Here is a 16,397-nt window from a genome sequence, read left to right as displayed (position 1 = left end):
CGCCACCAAACCATGCGCCCCGCCGCCCGGCGACTCGCTGTGCTGGCCTGCTCTCCCCGCCGCCTCGCCGGGACCGCCCGACACCGTCGCGCCTCTCGCCGCCCGGCGACGCCGCCGCCATCGCCGGCCACCGCGGCGCCATCGTCGCCTCGCCGCCACCGCGGCCGGAACCGCCGCAGGGGACGCCGCCCCCGCCGTCCGGCCTCCCCTCGTCTCTGGCAATCCCCTCGCCGGACCACCTCGACTCCGGCCGGCCCCTCCTCTCCGGCGAGTTCGTCGTCATCTACAGTGTTCTCCGGCGACCGCCTCGGGAAGCGTGCAGATCTGGATCTGAGGAGATCCACTCGGTTGACTTTCCCCTCCTAACCCTAATTATTTTGCGTTTTTCGTCATGTCGTAACTCCGCATCCGTAGCTCCATTTTGGGCATATAGCATATCAAAATGTTCGTCTCAGAGAGTAGATCATTTCATCTCATTGCATCATTTTCATTTGAGCTCATCTTGATGCCCGAAATGCTGTTAGAAGAGTGCTACTTGAGATATTTGTCAGATCTGCTACTCCATTTAGATTTTTGTCATTTTTGCCATGATTATTGTGTGCATGATATGCCCATGAGCTCTACATATGTTTTGTTAAGGGTTTTGCCATCTTTCCAGAGGTGCAACCCATGTATTTTTGTGATGCGTGTAGCGACTACCACAAGCTTGCAAAGTGAGGCACTTGGTAATGCTGATTTCAGGGACTTAGCATTTCCACTAAGTCCTTGATCTGTTTATCTCATGTTGCCATATGTTCATGTTGTTTCCTAGTGATCCTGCCTCTTTTGAGGATGATCAGTAAGGATGTTTTGTTGATCTTGTAGTGCTCTATCCATCCATGTCTTTGTTTGCAATTATGAAGCACCCTAGCTTGAGTCAATCGAGCTCTACTTTTTCTACTTCGTGAATCTAGGCAGATTGTCTACTTATTAGCGATTTTGCCGATGATGTTGTAGTTGATCCGTGCATGCTATGTTATTGTTCTTGCCATGTCTAGATTGCATTTTGTGTATTCTTGGTGGGTGTATGCTTAGATTATCATGACTTGCTCCGTAGTGAGTGCATCGAGCTCGTAAACATGCCTACTTGATATCTGTTTTCAGCATGCTCCAGTTTTCACTAAGTCTGAGAACTGATGATGTTTTTGCCATGTTCACATGCTTGCAATTGTATTTTCTGATCCCTTTTGGCTCAAGGTCACTAAGGGACTTTTGTTAAGCTCTTTGAGTAGCTCCATGCCATGCTTTACTTTGCCATATTCAGGTCCGGTAGCATGTAGTTTTGTTGCTCCGAAGTGTGCTACCTGATCTGAAATTCCAGACAAGTGTTAATTTCACTAAGTCTGAAATCTGTTTGCCATGTGCATTTTTTCCATGCTTGTTTGAACCTGTTAATGGATGAATTGGCTGTAGCTCAGTGCTAGACTTTTGTTAAGAATCATGAATGCATCCCTGCCATGTATTTTGTTGTCATGTTTGGGTGCTGTAGCTTGTTCATCTCTTTGCATTTAGATGGCTACTTGCTGTAAATCGCAGACCGGTGTCATATTTGAATTGCTTGCCATTTCCAAACCGTAACCCCTATTCCGGCGTTTTTATATCGTTTTCAAGCGATTTCATCTCATATTTCCAGTGGCACACTTGGATTCCCATGTTGAGTCCAGGTTCATGCATCCCTTGTGAAATCTTGCATATGCATCCCGCATCGCATCCCGCATAGCATACCATCCTTGCATCATATTGTTTGTTCCTTGCACGTGGTTGATTGTGTCCTGGTTGCTTGTTTGTCTTGTTTGGGTAGAGCCGGGAGACGAGTTCACTAACAAGGAGCCCGTTGAGTTTGCTTTCGAGGATCCAGTCAACTCTGACCACTTTGCAGGCAAGATGATCATACCCTCGAAATCACTACTATCTTTGCTATGCTAGATTGCTCGCTCTTTTGCTATGCCAATGCTACGATGCCTACCACTTGCTTTCAAGCCTCCCAAATTGCCATGTCAAACCTCTAACCCACCTTGTCCTAGCATACCGTTGCTTGGCTATGCTACCGCTTTGCTCAACCCCTCTTATAGCGTTGCTAGTTGCAGGTGAAGATTGGAGACCGTTCCTTGTTGGAACATTTATTTACTTGTTGGGATATCATTATATTATCCTGTTATCTTAATGCATCTATACACTTGGTAAAGGATGGAAGGCTCGACCTCTCGCCTAGTGTTTTGTTCCACTCTTGCCGCCCTAGTTTCCGTCATATCGGTGTTATGTTCCCGGATTTTTGCGTTCCTTACGCGGTTGGGTTATAATGGGAACCCCTTGATAGTTCGCCTTGATTAAAGCTTTTCCAGCAATGCCCAACCTTGGTTTTACCATTTTCCACCTAGCCTCTTTTTCCCTTGGGTTTCCGGAGCCCGAGGGTCGTCTTATTTTAAACCCCCCCGGGCCAGTGCTCCTCTGAGTGTTGGTCCACCTTTCAGCTGCCGGTGGCCACTAGGGGTTCGGACCGTGTGAGAGAGAGAACAGAGGAGGGGGTGAGCTCGAGGGAGTGAGTGAGAGGGACCAGGGGGGCTGCACGGCGCCTCCATGCGCTCGGTCGAGGGCGGGGAAGGAAGTAGGAGGTGGAAGCAGGAGGTGGCGTCCGGTGCGCGCGCGGGCGACACGCCTCTGCATTCTGGCAGAGGTGGGAGACGACTGGCAGTTGCCAGTGGGCTGGGCCGGCTGGAGGAGCTGGGCCAGGTGGGCTGCCAGGTAGGTCAGGTGGGTCTCTCCCTCTCTTTTATTTCTCTTTTTCTATTTTCTGTAACTTGTTTCTGATTTAGTAAAAATACTAAATCACTTTATAAGATCTTGAATACTTTTGTGGCCACTATCTGAATTAATCCAGAGGCCCTCACCAAGTTTCAGAATATTTGGAGCTACCAAATATTTTATAGGGATTTATAGTTCCACTTCAAATACAATATGATTTAATTCACAAGACCATAAATGCCTTGGAAAAATGTGCATGACCTATGGTAAAGGTTTTAACCTCTTTCCATAAATAATGAACATTTTTATGGGCATTTTGGATTCATTGAAAATATTTTTATTTTGACCCTAGTTGCATTTCATTTGGTGCTAGGGTTTGAACATCCCCATTTTAGGTTTAAGAAAATTTAAACATGATGCAACAACCAAGACTAGTCCACAACAAGGCTGAAGCTAGGGCTGTGATAGAAACCCTCCGCGACGACACCTCGGGGTCGCCCGCCTCATGAGGCGGAGTGGCAGGGGGAGGCGTTTCGCTCTCCATCATCTCTGGAAGAAGATCCCCTGAAGACGAGCTCTGCTGGAAAGGGCTAAGATCTGAACTGCAAGATAAATTCTTCGGTTATTTTCCTCAGAAGTAAAGCGAGATATTTTCGTAATTAAGTACCCTTTTACTTACAGCTTGGTGGAGGGCTGATCCCCTTGAGGGCATAGTGCGGCCAGGGTATCCCTCGAGGTAGGACCCTTCGGCGAAGATTTCTTCCCCCATTTGGAGACCATTGTCTCCGGGTCCTCGGAGGCGGTCCTCTTCCTTCCCTGGGGAGAGGAAGTTTCAGTCCCTCCTCCCCGGCTAACCTCCTTTGCGGAGGCGCTAACCTCCTTGTCCCCCCCTTTATCTTCTTCCAAAAGCGCTTGATAAGGCACGATCTCCAGCATCCTGGTTAGCACGGGATTTCGTGAGGTCTCAGGGAGGGGTGCCGGACACCTGATCAACTTTGCCTTCGCTATCCAATCCTGGACCAAGAGCGGTTTTTCTTTTTTAGGGCAACGTTGCTATAAATAAAACGGGCAGTGTGTTCGGATGCGGAGCTACTTACTTGGGTATCCGGGCGATTGCAGCTCAAACCTGCATCCTCAATGATGTCCAGACACATTATTTGCGGTCCAAAGAACAATTTGTACATCTCTTCATGCGTATGCTGAGGAAATGTTGGATAGCTCGCGGTCCTTCCGGGTTGAATTCCCACATGCGAAGGGGCCGGCGTTTGCAAGGCTGGACTTGACGGACTAGCATAACTTGCACTACCATAACTAGACTGATATCTCTCTCAAGGAGATCTCGGATACGGCTTTGCAGTACTGGCACGTCCTTGGCTGGACCCCAGCTCAGGCCCTTGCTGATCCATGACATCAGTTATGGTGGGGGGCCTGAGCGGAAGGCAGGGGCACCTACCCACTTGGCACTTCGAGGAGCTATGATGTAGAACCACTCCCGCTGCCACAATCCGGACACCTCTGGGAAGTAACCCTTAGGCCATGGAGCGTCAGCAATTTTGCTTATTGAAGCGCCTGCGCACGCTGAGTGCTTCCCCTCGATCATCTTTGGCTTCACATCGAAGGTCTTGAGCCACAGGACGAAGTGAGCGGTAATGCGGAGGAAGGCCTCACATACGACAATAAATGTCGAGATGTGAAGAAGGGAATCCGGGGCCAGATCGTGAAAATCTAGCCCATAATAGAACATAAGACCCCTAACAAAGGGATCCAGAGCGAGGCCTAGTCCTCGGAGGAAGTGGGAGATGAACACGATGCTCTCGTTGGGTTCAGGAGTAGGGACGACCTGCCCTCGGGCGGGCAGCCGATGCGAAATTTCGGCGGTCAGATATCTGGCCCCTCTCAACTTCTTGATGTCCTCTTCTGTGACGGAGGAAGGCATCCACCAACCTTGAAGGTTATATCCGGACATAGTTGAAGGTCCGAAGTGCCTAAACCTGAGCTTTGGGTGTTGGAACTCGATGCGAAAGGCGGACTCGATTAAGATCGAGAGGAAAAAGCCTTGTCCCCTTTATAAAGAGGGTGAATATCAAGCGTCCTCCTCGTGGCCGTTTGGGACTTGCCTAAGATTAAGGAGTCCTACTAATAGGCACGGTTGGGTTACCCACATCCATATTGATGGGAATCCCGTAATAAAGGGACACGATCTCTGCTTCGACAAGACGTGCCAAGGAAACCGCCTCGCGAAACATGCTGAAATAGGTTATGAAAAACGATTCGAATAAAGACCTGGCTGTGGTGGGATGTCACACTACAGGGTACGTCAGCAGATTAGATTTGTGTAAATATTATTCCCTCTACGGTGGTATGTGGAACTTATTTTGCACAGCCGGACACAATCCTCGTGTTCAAGATCTTCTATGAAGTACTCGGAGGAGGAACCCGCCTTGCAATGCCGAAGACAATCTGCGCGCCGGACTTATCGTCATTGAAGCCTAGTTCAGGGGCTAATGAGGGAGTCCTGGATTAGGGGGTATCCAGACAGCCGGATTATATCGTTTGGTCGGACTATTGGACTATGAAGATACAAGATTGAAGACTTCGTCCCGTGTCCGGATGGGACTCTCCTTGGCGTGGAAGGCAAGCTTGGCAATACGGATATTCAGATCTCCTTCCTTGTAACCGACTCTGTGTAACCCTAGCCCTCTCCGGTGTATATATAAACCATAGGGTTTTAGTCCGTAGGACAACATACAATCATACCATAGGCTAGCTTCTAGGGTTTAGCCTCTCTGATCTCGTGGTAGATCAACTCTTGTACTACTCATATTATCAAAAATAATCAAGCAGGACATAGGGTTTTACCTCCATCAAGAGGGCCCGAACCTGAGTAAAACATTGTGTCCCCTGCCTCCTATTACCATCCGCCTTAGACGCATAGTTCGGGACCCCTTACCCGAGATCCGCCGGTTTTGACACCGACACACGCCGTGAAGACATGGTTCCCCCTTCCTCTCTCCCCCCATTTCCCCATTCATACTCTGTGGGCGCCAAAACTCCCTCTCCACCGCAGTCTCCTCCATCCGCCACCCCATCCAATACCGTCTACCTCCACCATGCCATAGATGATACCCCGATGACATCGTCCATTACAAGAGATTGACCTCTCTCATCCATGGCTTTGGGCCAGGATCCTTGCATCGCATCCTCTCACTTCATCCGTGCCATTGTCCTCCTTGTCGAGGCCGCTCATACGACCATCTCGTCCACTGAGCCGGGATATTTCTGTCGTCGCCACCGTTTGCCCTCCTAGATCTGCTTCCACGCTGCCGACAGCCATCGCTACCACATCACCCTCAACACCTCAGCAGATGCTTACACGACACCACACTAGAGGCTGTACTCTGTCGTATCTGCTCAAGTTATTTATCTCAGCAAGAAAATAGATCACTACTGCTTTACCGTGATTTCTTGTCCATCACTTAGAATCTTACTTGTTAGATGAAACCAAACGTTGGCTGCAAAGTTGCCTTCATCTGGTTCGCACCTTCAGATCCGCCGTGGCACGTGCACCAATATACTCGCAATGCTTATGGTTTTCCCCTTTTATATTCCACATTAGCTTAAATGACAATCGACTGAATTTCAAATTGGGCTCAGTCCATTTTTGGGAGTACGCCGGAGGGAAGGAAGGGGCTCACTAGAGGGATTTCCCATTATCTATCTTAGGGTTTCTGGTGGGGATAGTGGTTTTGGGGGGCTATGGTGGGGCCTCGCCGGACGCCAAACTCGACGCGGGTGGGGTGCGGTGTCAAAACCGGCGGATCTCGGGTTGGGGGTCCCGAACTGTGCGTCTAGGATCGATGGTAACAGGAGACGGGGGACATGATGTTTACCCAGGTTCGGGTCCTCTCTATGGAGGTAATACCCTACGTCCTTCTTGATTGATCTTGATGAATATGAGTGTTACAAGAGTTGATCTACAACGAGATCGTAATTGCTAAACCCTAGAAGCCTAGCCTGTATGACTATGGTAATGAGTCTCTCCATTCCGGACTAACCCCTCTGGTTTATATAGACACCGGGGAGGGAATCTAGGGTAACATAGAGTCGGTTACATAAGAAGGAATCTTCATAGCCGGTTCGCCAAACTTGCCTTCCATGCCAAGGAGAGTCCAATCCGGACACATGTACAGTCTTCGGCCTTCATGTCTTCACAACCCATCAGTCCGGCCCATGGATAACAGTCCGGACGCCCGGGGACCCCTTAGTCCAGGACTCCCTCAGTAGCCCCCGAACCAGTCTTCAATAGCGAGGTGTTCGTTACACAAATTGTCTTCGGCATTGCAAGGCAGGTTCCTCCTTTAATGATCTCCAAGTGATGTATTCGGCCACTAGTTCAATGTCGCTCCACTCGGCTTCTACGCGTTAAATAACTTCACCTTCCACGTGTCAAGCGAAGGTGGAAGGTGAGGGTATTTTTGCAGATAACACCCCATCCATGCAAGGAAGAGCACCTATTAAAGAGATTGGATCCTAGATCCATTCGGCACCACGCAGAGGAAATCCCTGGAAACTGCTTAGGAGAAACCATTCCAGCATGGCTAGTGCCCCCAGCTCCTCCACCCGTTCCGGCCCAGAGAAATGCCAGTGGGAGAGGTATTCAGTGTCCCACAGTCAATTGACGAAGCTGCAGATGCAGGGATTTCTTCTCCCCGCGGATCTAGTTTCTGTTTGAGCGGGGCTAGATTCCTTCGATGGTGAGATTCAGGGAGAGCGAGTATGTTTCGTCCCCTACATGCTAAGGGGAGTTGGGTTTCCCATTCTTCCGTTCCACCGAGGGCTTTTGGAATACTATGGCCTCGAGTTGCACAACTTCACCCCTGCCTCCATTCTGCACATTGCGGGTTACGTCGCTTTATGCGAACTATTCCTGGGTATCGAGGCTCATTTCGAGCTGTGGAGGAAGTTGTTCTGTCTTGTCCCGCGTAATCACGAGGGGTCAATATTTGAAGTGGGCGGAGCCGAAGTATGGAGTATCGCCGATACTGGATATATGTCCGGCACACCAAGGAATGCATCCGAAGAATAGGCTTCCGAATGGTTCTATATTGAGGACGTCGCGCTTCCTAACCCAGTTTGAAAGGGTCTTCCTGAATTTGCGAGCGTTCCGCTGAAGAAACGCCATAGTTGGCGTCCCCGGAGTCTTGAAGAGGATGACAACGCAGAAGTTTGCCAGCTTATGATCAAGATAAAGACACACGCTCAGTCCGGACTCACAATAATCAAGGTAATGGCGACCTCCATAGTGCGAGGGGTTTAGCCGCTACAATACGGAGGGCTGCCCATGTGGCACTACAATGGAGAGGATGACGCCTCCTGCAATGGCCTGAAGGGTCCGGATACCCCCATCGGTCTGGCCAAAATATTGGCCGAGCTGTTTAAAGGGGATGAAGAGGAGTTTCTTTGCATTAAGCGTGGAGATGGGTATTCTATGTATGATCCTCCCAGTTGGGTATGCTTCGACCCCTCTATTCCATTCATTCCCCTTTCGGATTACTTTTGATAAATTTCAAGTCTGTTTGTTATGATAGCACTGGCGGAAGGTCACCGAAGGACTTCATAGTCCTGCGCCACAACCAGGAGCTAGATCCTGGGTTTGAAGAGGATCCGGATATATTCGTGGTGCTTGCGGGGGGAGTGTTCTACCAGACAAGCTATGACGGCACAGAAGTGGCCATCACCGCCGACTACCCTGGCCTTCTTCCTGCTTCACATGTAAATAATTAAGAAACACCTTCTCTAAAAGAGTGATCTTATTCCGCCTCACCCACCGCACTGTATTGTGCTTCACTCGGGAAATGTTCGGTGATTTTGAAGAGATCGGCTCCCCCGCCAGGCAAGCCTTCCAAGAGGAAAGCAAACAAAGACACGGCCGTGCCTTCATCAAAGAGGTATGAATTTGCCAACCTGCACCTGAGCAGTCACGTCCAACCGTGACCTTCCCGTTTTCCATGTGTCAGGAGGAAGGTGCGTCGGTCTATATCCGGAGGTTCGAGCGGCCATACTTCCCACAACTAGGATTCAAATTCTGCGTGAAGACGGGGGCTGATGCAGGGGCGTCACCGGACTGTCCTCCAGCCGAGGAGTCGGATGATGTATCCTTCACCAACTCGGAAGTGGAGAGTGCCATGAATCATCGGCGCTGCCGGGCCATTTTACAAGACCCTGGCTTTTTAGAAGAGTCGTTTAACGCCTTCAGCTCAGCCGATGCATACATCCGGGCTGCTCGAGATGGGATTAATAGGGCCATAAAGCAACATTTGAAAGATGTGCAGGTAAATTCGCTTTGTCCGACTATGATAACCATATGCCAGTAGCCCCCGAGACTTAAAGGAGTTGAAACAACTGATTTAAGGATCAATGTATAACCAGGTGCTTACGGAGAAGAATACCCAGCTAGCTCAGGAACTAGAAAAGTGTCAGCGCCAGCTGCTTGCTGCCAATGCCGAACTAGAGAAATACAAGGCATCTCCCGGTAATATTTTCCTCTATCGAAAATTCATAATGATAGACCGATAGTATGAATCTGAGTTCTAATCTTTGTGTTGGGTCGCTAGAGGAAGTACGAGAGCAGCTGGACGCCGCTCGAAGCGAAGAACATGGAGCCAAAAAGCTACTAGCAGCGGGCGAGCGTGTATTGACAAAAGTCGTTCACGAGAAAAAGAAACTCCAGGATTCAAACACCAAACTTGGCGAAGAACTGAAAGATGTGCGAGCACAGCTAGCCGACTTTGAGAAGGAGAACAAGAAGCTGTGCAGCGGCATATTCAGTACGTGGCCGCTTTCATCTTATAGCAGTTTGCAGGTAACGATAACTGATATAGCTGTAATTGCAGGTGTATTGACGAACCGCCCCGAAGAGGAAGTGTCCGGATCATCAAGTGATCTTTTGTAAGGGCTATCGCAGTTGCACGAGCAAGATCGACAGGCGATGCAGAGTGTAGCCAAGGCTTTATGGCCATCTGACTCCCCTCTAGGAAGCATGGAGAAGCTGGTAGAGCTGTTCAAGGGAGCGTGACGGCGTATCCGGCTGTGGAAGATATCTGCCTGTCGAGAAGGTGCGCGAGAGGCCTGGGCCATGGTGAAGACGCGATATACCAAGCTGGATCCTAATCACATGGCTCATGTCGGACTGCTAGGGCCGAATGGGGAAGAAATTCCCGTTATTATAGTGTATGACCAAGTAGAGGTGGCCGCCAAATATTCCCAATAGGATTGTAAGTTAGACTGCCTGTTGGAAGGTGTAGAGGAAGAGGTGTTCGAGTCCAAGTGACTGTGTACTTTCCTCATCTAGCTGAATTGTATATCATTTGTTATGGCAAACCTTTTCGCTTCAACCTCCGGACCCGAAGGTGCGGAGTGTTTCCGAATACCGTCGCGGCCGAATAGGCCGGGGTATGCCTGGAAAACCAGGCGTAGGGGTCATAGTTGCTTGAACAGATAAGTTGTATCCGGATAGCTATATTATATTACATTGATATCGTAAGAAACATCTTCCAGAGAGAATAGTTCTGTTAAGGGTTCCCTTTTCCTGGGTTTGCATGCATTTAATGTGCATGTCCAAATTGTGATGTGAACACCACATTTTGTATAACTTCTGGGGGTGCACAATTGAGTGAGTTTTTAAAAAAACATCTTTAATTCACCGACCGAATATTCCCTTAAGAACGCTTGCTTTCGGCTTCACCCAATCTGAGGTACACATCCGGATGACCCGGCAGTAAGAATCGCAGAGGTGCTGCCTTTATGCCCTAGCCGATCTAACAGGAATGTAGGGCATACGCACAGGAGCCAGGAAACCCAGCTTGGCCAAAATTAAGTCATATCGATGCATATAGTGGCAAAGAAAAGGTACATATGGAAAAACTCATATGTGAGGAGCTTGATGCTCAAGGCATGACAAGAACCTCTGCCCAAGAAGCCCCCAGGTACAAGTGGCGTACATATTTAAAGATGTATGTGTCAATGGTGTGTGGTCTAGCCGTACCAAAGCTTTAAAGCAAGAAAGAAGAAAATAATCAGAAAAGAGAGAAAAAATACTGGAAACTACAGGGAGGAGGAGACGAACAAGGGGTTTGGCGCTAGGCATAGAATCTTTGGAATCTGGCCGTGTTCTAGGGGTTCGGCTAGAGGCGATTGTCTGATGCATCGCAACGACGGTACGCTCCTCCGGTGAGAAGTTCGTCAATTATGAAGGGACCCTCCCATTTGGGCTTGAGTTTGTCTTTTTTCTTCTCCGGTAGGCGTAGAACGAGTTCGCCAATGTTGTAAGTCTTGGACCATACTTCTCTGCTTTGATATCTTTGAGCCTGCTGTTGGTAAAATGCTAAACGGGCTTTTGTGACATCGCGTTCCTCCTCAAGAGCATCTAGGTCATCCTGCCGATCAAGCTCGGCTTCTCTCTCTTCGTACATATGCACTCGAGGTGAGTCGCGAATAATATCACATGGCAATAAGGCCTCTGCGCCATACACCATGAAGAAAGGTGTGTATCCGGTAGTACGGTTGGGCATGGTCTGCAACCCCCAGAGTACGGAGTTGAGCTCCTCAACCCAGTGCTTATCTGATTCTTTCAAAGACCGCACTAGTCTGGGCTTGATGCCGCTCATAACAAGACCGTTGGCTCATTCGACTTGACCGTTGGTTTGTGGGTGGTAGACGAAGGCGCAATCGAGTTTAATACCTAGATTAGTACATCGGGTTTGTACCTCGTCGGCTGTGAAATTGGAGCCATTGTCAGTGATGATGCTGTGTGGGACACCATAACGGTGCACAACACGGGATATGAAGTCTATCACCGGGCCGGAGTCAGCCATTTTGACCGGTTTAACCTCTATCCACTTAGTGAATTTGTCCACCATAACCAGCATATATTTTTTCTTATGGCTCCCCCCTTTAAGGGGTCCAACCATATCGAGTCCCCAGACTGCAAAAGGCCAAGTGATGGGGATTATTTGTAAGGCAGTGGGGGGCATATGGCTTTGATTGGCAAAGAGTTGGCATCCGACGCAATGTTGGACAAGGTCCTGTGCATCTGCTCGGGCCGTCGGCCAATAAAACCCTGTACAGAAGGCCTTTCTAACAAGGGCCCGACCTGCGGCGTGGTGACCGTCGAGTCCAGCATGAATTTCAGCCAAGAGCTGCCGCCCCTCTTCCTTAGATATACATCGTTGAAGGACTCCGATGGCGCTTTTCTTGTAAAGCTCTCCATCATGAACCTTGTAGGCCTTTGAACGCCGGACAATGCAGCGGGCCTCATTCTGGTCCTCGGGAAGCTCTTTCCTGTTAAGGTAGGCCAGGAAAGGTTCGGTCCATGGGGCAATGACTGCCATGATGATATGCGTCGACGGTATTATTTCGGTGGTTGAGCCCCCGACGACGTCGGTGTTTCCAGGATCTGGGGTTATGTTTGGATCCGGACTAGTATTGCTATTTTCCCCCTGCCGCACCACGGACGGCTTAAAGAGCCTTTCCGGGAAGATATTAGGTGGGACGGGGTCGCGCTTAGCACCGATAAGAGCAAGAACATCTGCCGCTTGATAACTTTCTCGATCCACGTGATGGAAGTCAAGCCCCTTAAACCGGGCCGACATTTTTATGACTGCGTTACGATACACTGCCATCTTCGGATCTTTAGCGTCGAAATCTCCATTTATTTGAGATATTGCAAGGTTTGAGTCCCTGCGTACTTCTAGGCGTTGTATGCCCATGGAGACAGCCATCCAGAGACCATGTAATAAGGCCTCGTATTCGGCTGCATTGTTGGAGTATGTGTATAGTATTTGGAGAACGTACTGGACGACGTCTCCAGTAGGGGACGTTAAAATGATGCTCGCTCCTAACCCTGCCAGCATTTTGGTGACGTCGAAGTACATGGCCCAATTGGAGTATGTGCCGTACTCTTTAGGGAGTTCGGCCTCTGTCCATTGGGCGACGAAGTCGGCCAACACTTGGGATTTGATAGCTCGACGTGGTTTATATGTAATGTCAAATGGGAGGAGCTCAATGGCCCATTTGGCAATCCGGCCCGTAGCATCGCGGTTGTTTATAATGTCATTGAGTGGTACTTCGGAGGCCACCGTGATCGAACACTCCTGGAAGTAGTGAAGGAGCTTTCGGGATGCCATGAAGACCGCGTATGTTATTTTTTTGATAATGAGGGTACCGGGATTTGCATGGTGTAAGGATAGTAGATACATAGTATACTGGCTTCTAGATCAGGAATTTATGTCCGTCATGTTCTTGTTCAACGACGAGTACGGCGCTCACCACCTGATGTGTTGCCAATATGTATAATAACATCAGTTCGCCGGCGTTTGGTGCGGCCAGGATTTGATTGCTCGCAAGAAGGGTTTTTATTTCCTCCAGTCCGGCTGTTGTCGCGTCCGTCCACTCGAAGTGGTCCGTTCGCCGTAGAAGGCAATAGAGCGGCACTGCCTTTTCTCCCAATCTGGAGATAAAGCGGCTTAGAGCTGCTACACAACCTGCAAGCTTTTGAACTTGTTTAAGGTCTGTTGGCTTAGACAATTGTGACAAAGCTCAAATTTTGGCTGGGTTTGCTTCGATTCCTCTATTGGAAACGATGAAGCCCAGCAGTTTTCCACCGGGGACACTGAAGACACACTTTTCCAGGTTGAGCTTAATGTCATACGCCTGGAGGTTGTCGAATGTAAGACATAAGTCGTCTATTAGTGTTTCGACGAGCCTGGTTTTGATGACGACGTCATCGACGTAAGATTCTACTATTTTGCCGATCTGTTTCTCCAGGCATGTTTGAATCATGCATTGGTATGTGGCGCTGGTGTTCTTGAGCCCAAAGGGCATGGTGTTGAAGCAGAATGGCCCATATGGGGTGATAAATGCCGTTGCGGCTTGATCAGACTCCTTCATTTTGATTTGATGGTATCCGGAATATGCATCAAGCAAACACAGTGAGTCATGTCCTGCGGTGGCGTCGATGATTTGATCAATGAGGGGGAGGGGGAAGGGATCCTTGGGGCAAGCCTTGTTGTGGTCTTTGAAATCGACGCACAGGCGCCAGGATTTGTCCTTCATTGGTACCATCACCAGGTTTGCCAGCCAGTCCGGATGTTTGATTTCTCTAATGAATCCGGCCTCGATGAGTTTGGACAGGTCCTCCCCCATGGCTTGTTGCTTGGGTTCGGAAAAGCACCACAGTGTTTGCTTAACCAGTTTAAACCCCTTTAATATATTGAGGCTATGTTCGGCCAGCTCGCGTGGGATCCCTAGCATATCTGAAGGGTGCCAGGCGAATATGTCCCAGTTTTTGTGCAGGAATTCTCGTAGTGCGGTGTCCACTGTTGGGTTTAGTTGAGCTCTGATAGATGCCGTCTTCATGGGGTCCGTTGGGTGAACCTAGAATTTGACTATTTCTCCTGCTGGTTTGAAGGAGGTGGATTTAGGACATTTGTCGAGGATCACGTCGTCCCTGTCCACCGTGGAGCATAGTGCGGTTAATTCTTCGGCCGCGAGGGCTTCAGATAGCGCCTCCAGGGCCAGCGATGCTGTTTTGTTTTCAGCGTGGAGTGCTATGTCTGGATCACTGACGAGAGTGATTATACCGTTTGGTCCGGGCATTTTGAGCTTCATATACCCGTAATGGGGTATGGCCTGGAAGCGTGTAAAAGCATCCAGCCCCAACAGGGCGTGATATCCCCTGCTGAAAGGGGCCACTTGGAAAGTTATTTATTTGGACCGGTAGTTCTCCGGTGTGCCGAATACTACGTCAAGTGTGATCTTGCCCGTGCACCGTGCCTCCCTACTAGGAATAATTCCTCGGAAGGTTGTGTTACTTTGCTTGATGCGGCTCCTGTCTATTTCCATTTTATGGAGTGTGTCCTCGTAAATGAGGTTTAGTCCGCTGCCGCCGTCCATGAGGACCTTGGTAAGTCAAAACCCGTCCACGATAGGACTGAGGACTAACGCGGCTGGCGCTCGTACTGTTATATACTTTGGTTCATCACCGGCGTTGAATGTTATAGCCGCATCGTTCCACGGGTTTATTGTAGCAATTTGGCAGACTTCTGCGAGCTCGCGAAGTGCCCTTTTGCGCTTGTTGTTTGAAGCGAATGTCTCAAAGACCGTCAATACTCTTGAGTTATCGTCTTCTGGGGGATGCCGTTCTGGGTCATCTTTGATAAGGATGTCCTAGCCGCTCTTGGCTACATGTCGTAGTATCCAACATGCTCTAAGGTTGTGGGTTGCCATGGTATCTGGTGTTGTATGTATTTTGCATGGGCCATCGAGCCACCCCTCCAGAACAGTGTCGTATCGCATAGCGGTTTTGTGTTTCTTGACTGTTGGACTGGGCATGCCGCGAGGGTGCGCCCTGTTCGCCTGTAGGGGGAATTGAGTTGGGACCGACGGTTCCCAGCGAGCTGCCTGAGTTTTCCCGGCGCTCTCCATCGCGCTGTACTTTTGTACAATGGTTGCTAAGTCAGCGAATTTCAGTATGCGGCAGTGATTGATGGCGTTGAGGATTCCTTCGTCCATGCAATTGTTGCAGAATGCTGATATTGCATCCTCGTCACGACAATCTTTTACCTTTCCCTTGACAAGGAGGAATCTGGCCCAGAAGTGGTGGACCATTTCCCGAGACTATTATTTTATGCTCAAGAGAGCGTCTATGTCTGGGTGGGTGGGTGGAATTAAATCTGAACCCCGACCTGACTGGTTATCCGGAGTCTGACGACCTTCCGGGCTTAACAGTCCGGGTTCTGGAATATCTTCTGATTGTTTAGGACCGCCGTCCGATGCTATGTTCGGAGGGCTGGTCATATCCTTTCATGGGTGAGTATCTGGCTCTTCCTGATCGGCAATATGAACACAGTCCATCTTCGGTATAGAAGAAGACTCGCCGTCCTGCTCCACAACTACCGCAATTTGGTGGGTGACCGGTAGGGTCTCGATTTATCCTTGATCGGTTTTTGGCCCGATCCGATCGTAGTCTGTGGCTATTCCCAAAGCGGCGATGCAATCTCGGAGTTCGGTCAAAGACGAAAACTACGTCGGATCCATCTGCTTGGAGTGCTCGGAGTTGATGCGAAGGGGGTTTTCAATGGCCTGAGAGGTCATCGTCGGCTCAACGGTCAAACAAGCGATCATAGTAAAGCCGCCCAGCCTGAGGGTTTGGCCTGGGGCTAGAGCTCCCTCGGAGGTGATGTTGTCCTTAAGGATAAGGCGAGCCATCAAGCCTTTGATCGAAGGCACAGTGGAACTCTCAATGAAAGCACCAATGTCAGTGTCAAAACCGGCGGATTGATGGTAACAGGAGACGGGGGACACGATGTTTACCCAGGTTCGGGCCCTCTCTATGGAGGTAATAACCTACGTCCTTCTTGATTGATCTTGATGAATATGAGTGTTACAAGAGTTGATCTACCATGAGATCGTAATGGCTAAACCCTAGAAGCCTAGCCTGTATGACTATGGTAATGAGTCTCTCCTTTCCGGACTAACCTCTCTAGTTTATATAGACACCGGGGAGGGAATCTAGGGTTACATAGTCGGTTACATAAGAAGGAATCTTCATAGCCGGT

The sequence above is a fragment of the Triticum dicoccoides genome, chromosome 5A (assembly GCF_002162155.2).
Source record: "Triticum dicoccoides isolate Atlit2015 ecotype Zavitan chromosome 5A, WEW_v2.0, whole genome shotgun sequence".
In the NCBI taxonomy this organism is placed as follows: domain Eukaryota; kingdom Viridiplantae; phylum Streptophyta; class Magnoliopsida; order Poales; family Poaceae; genus Triticum; species Triticum dicoccoides.
Note: the sequence above shows the minus strand (reverse complement) of the source record.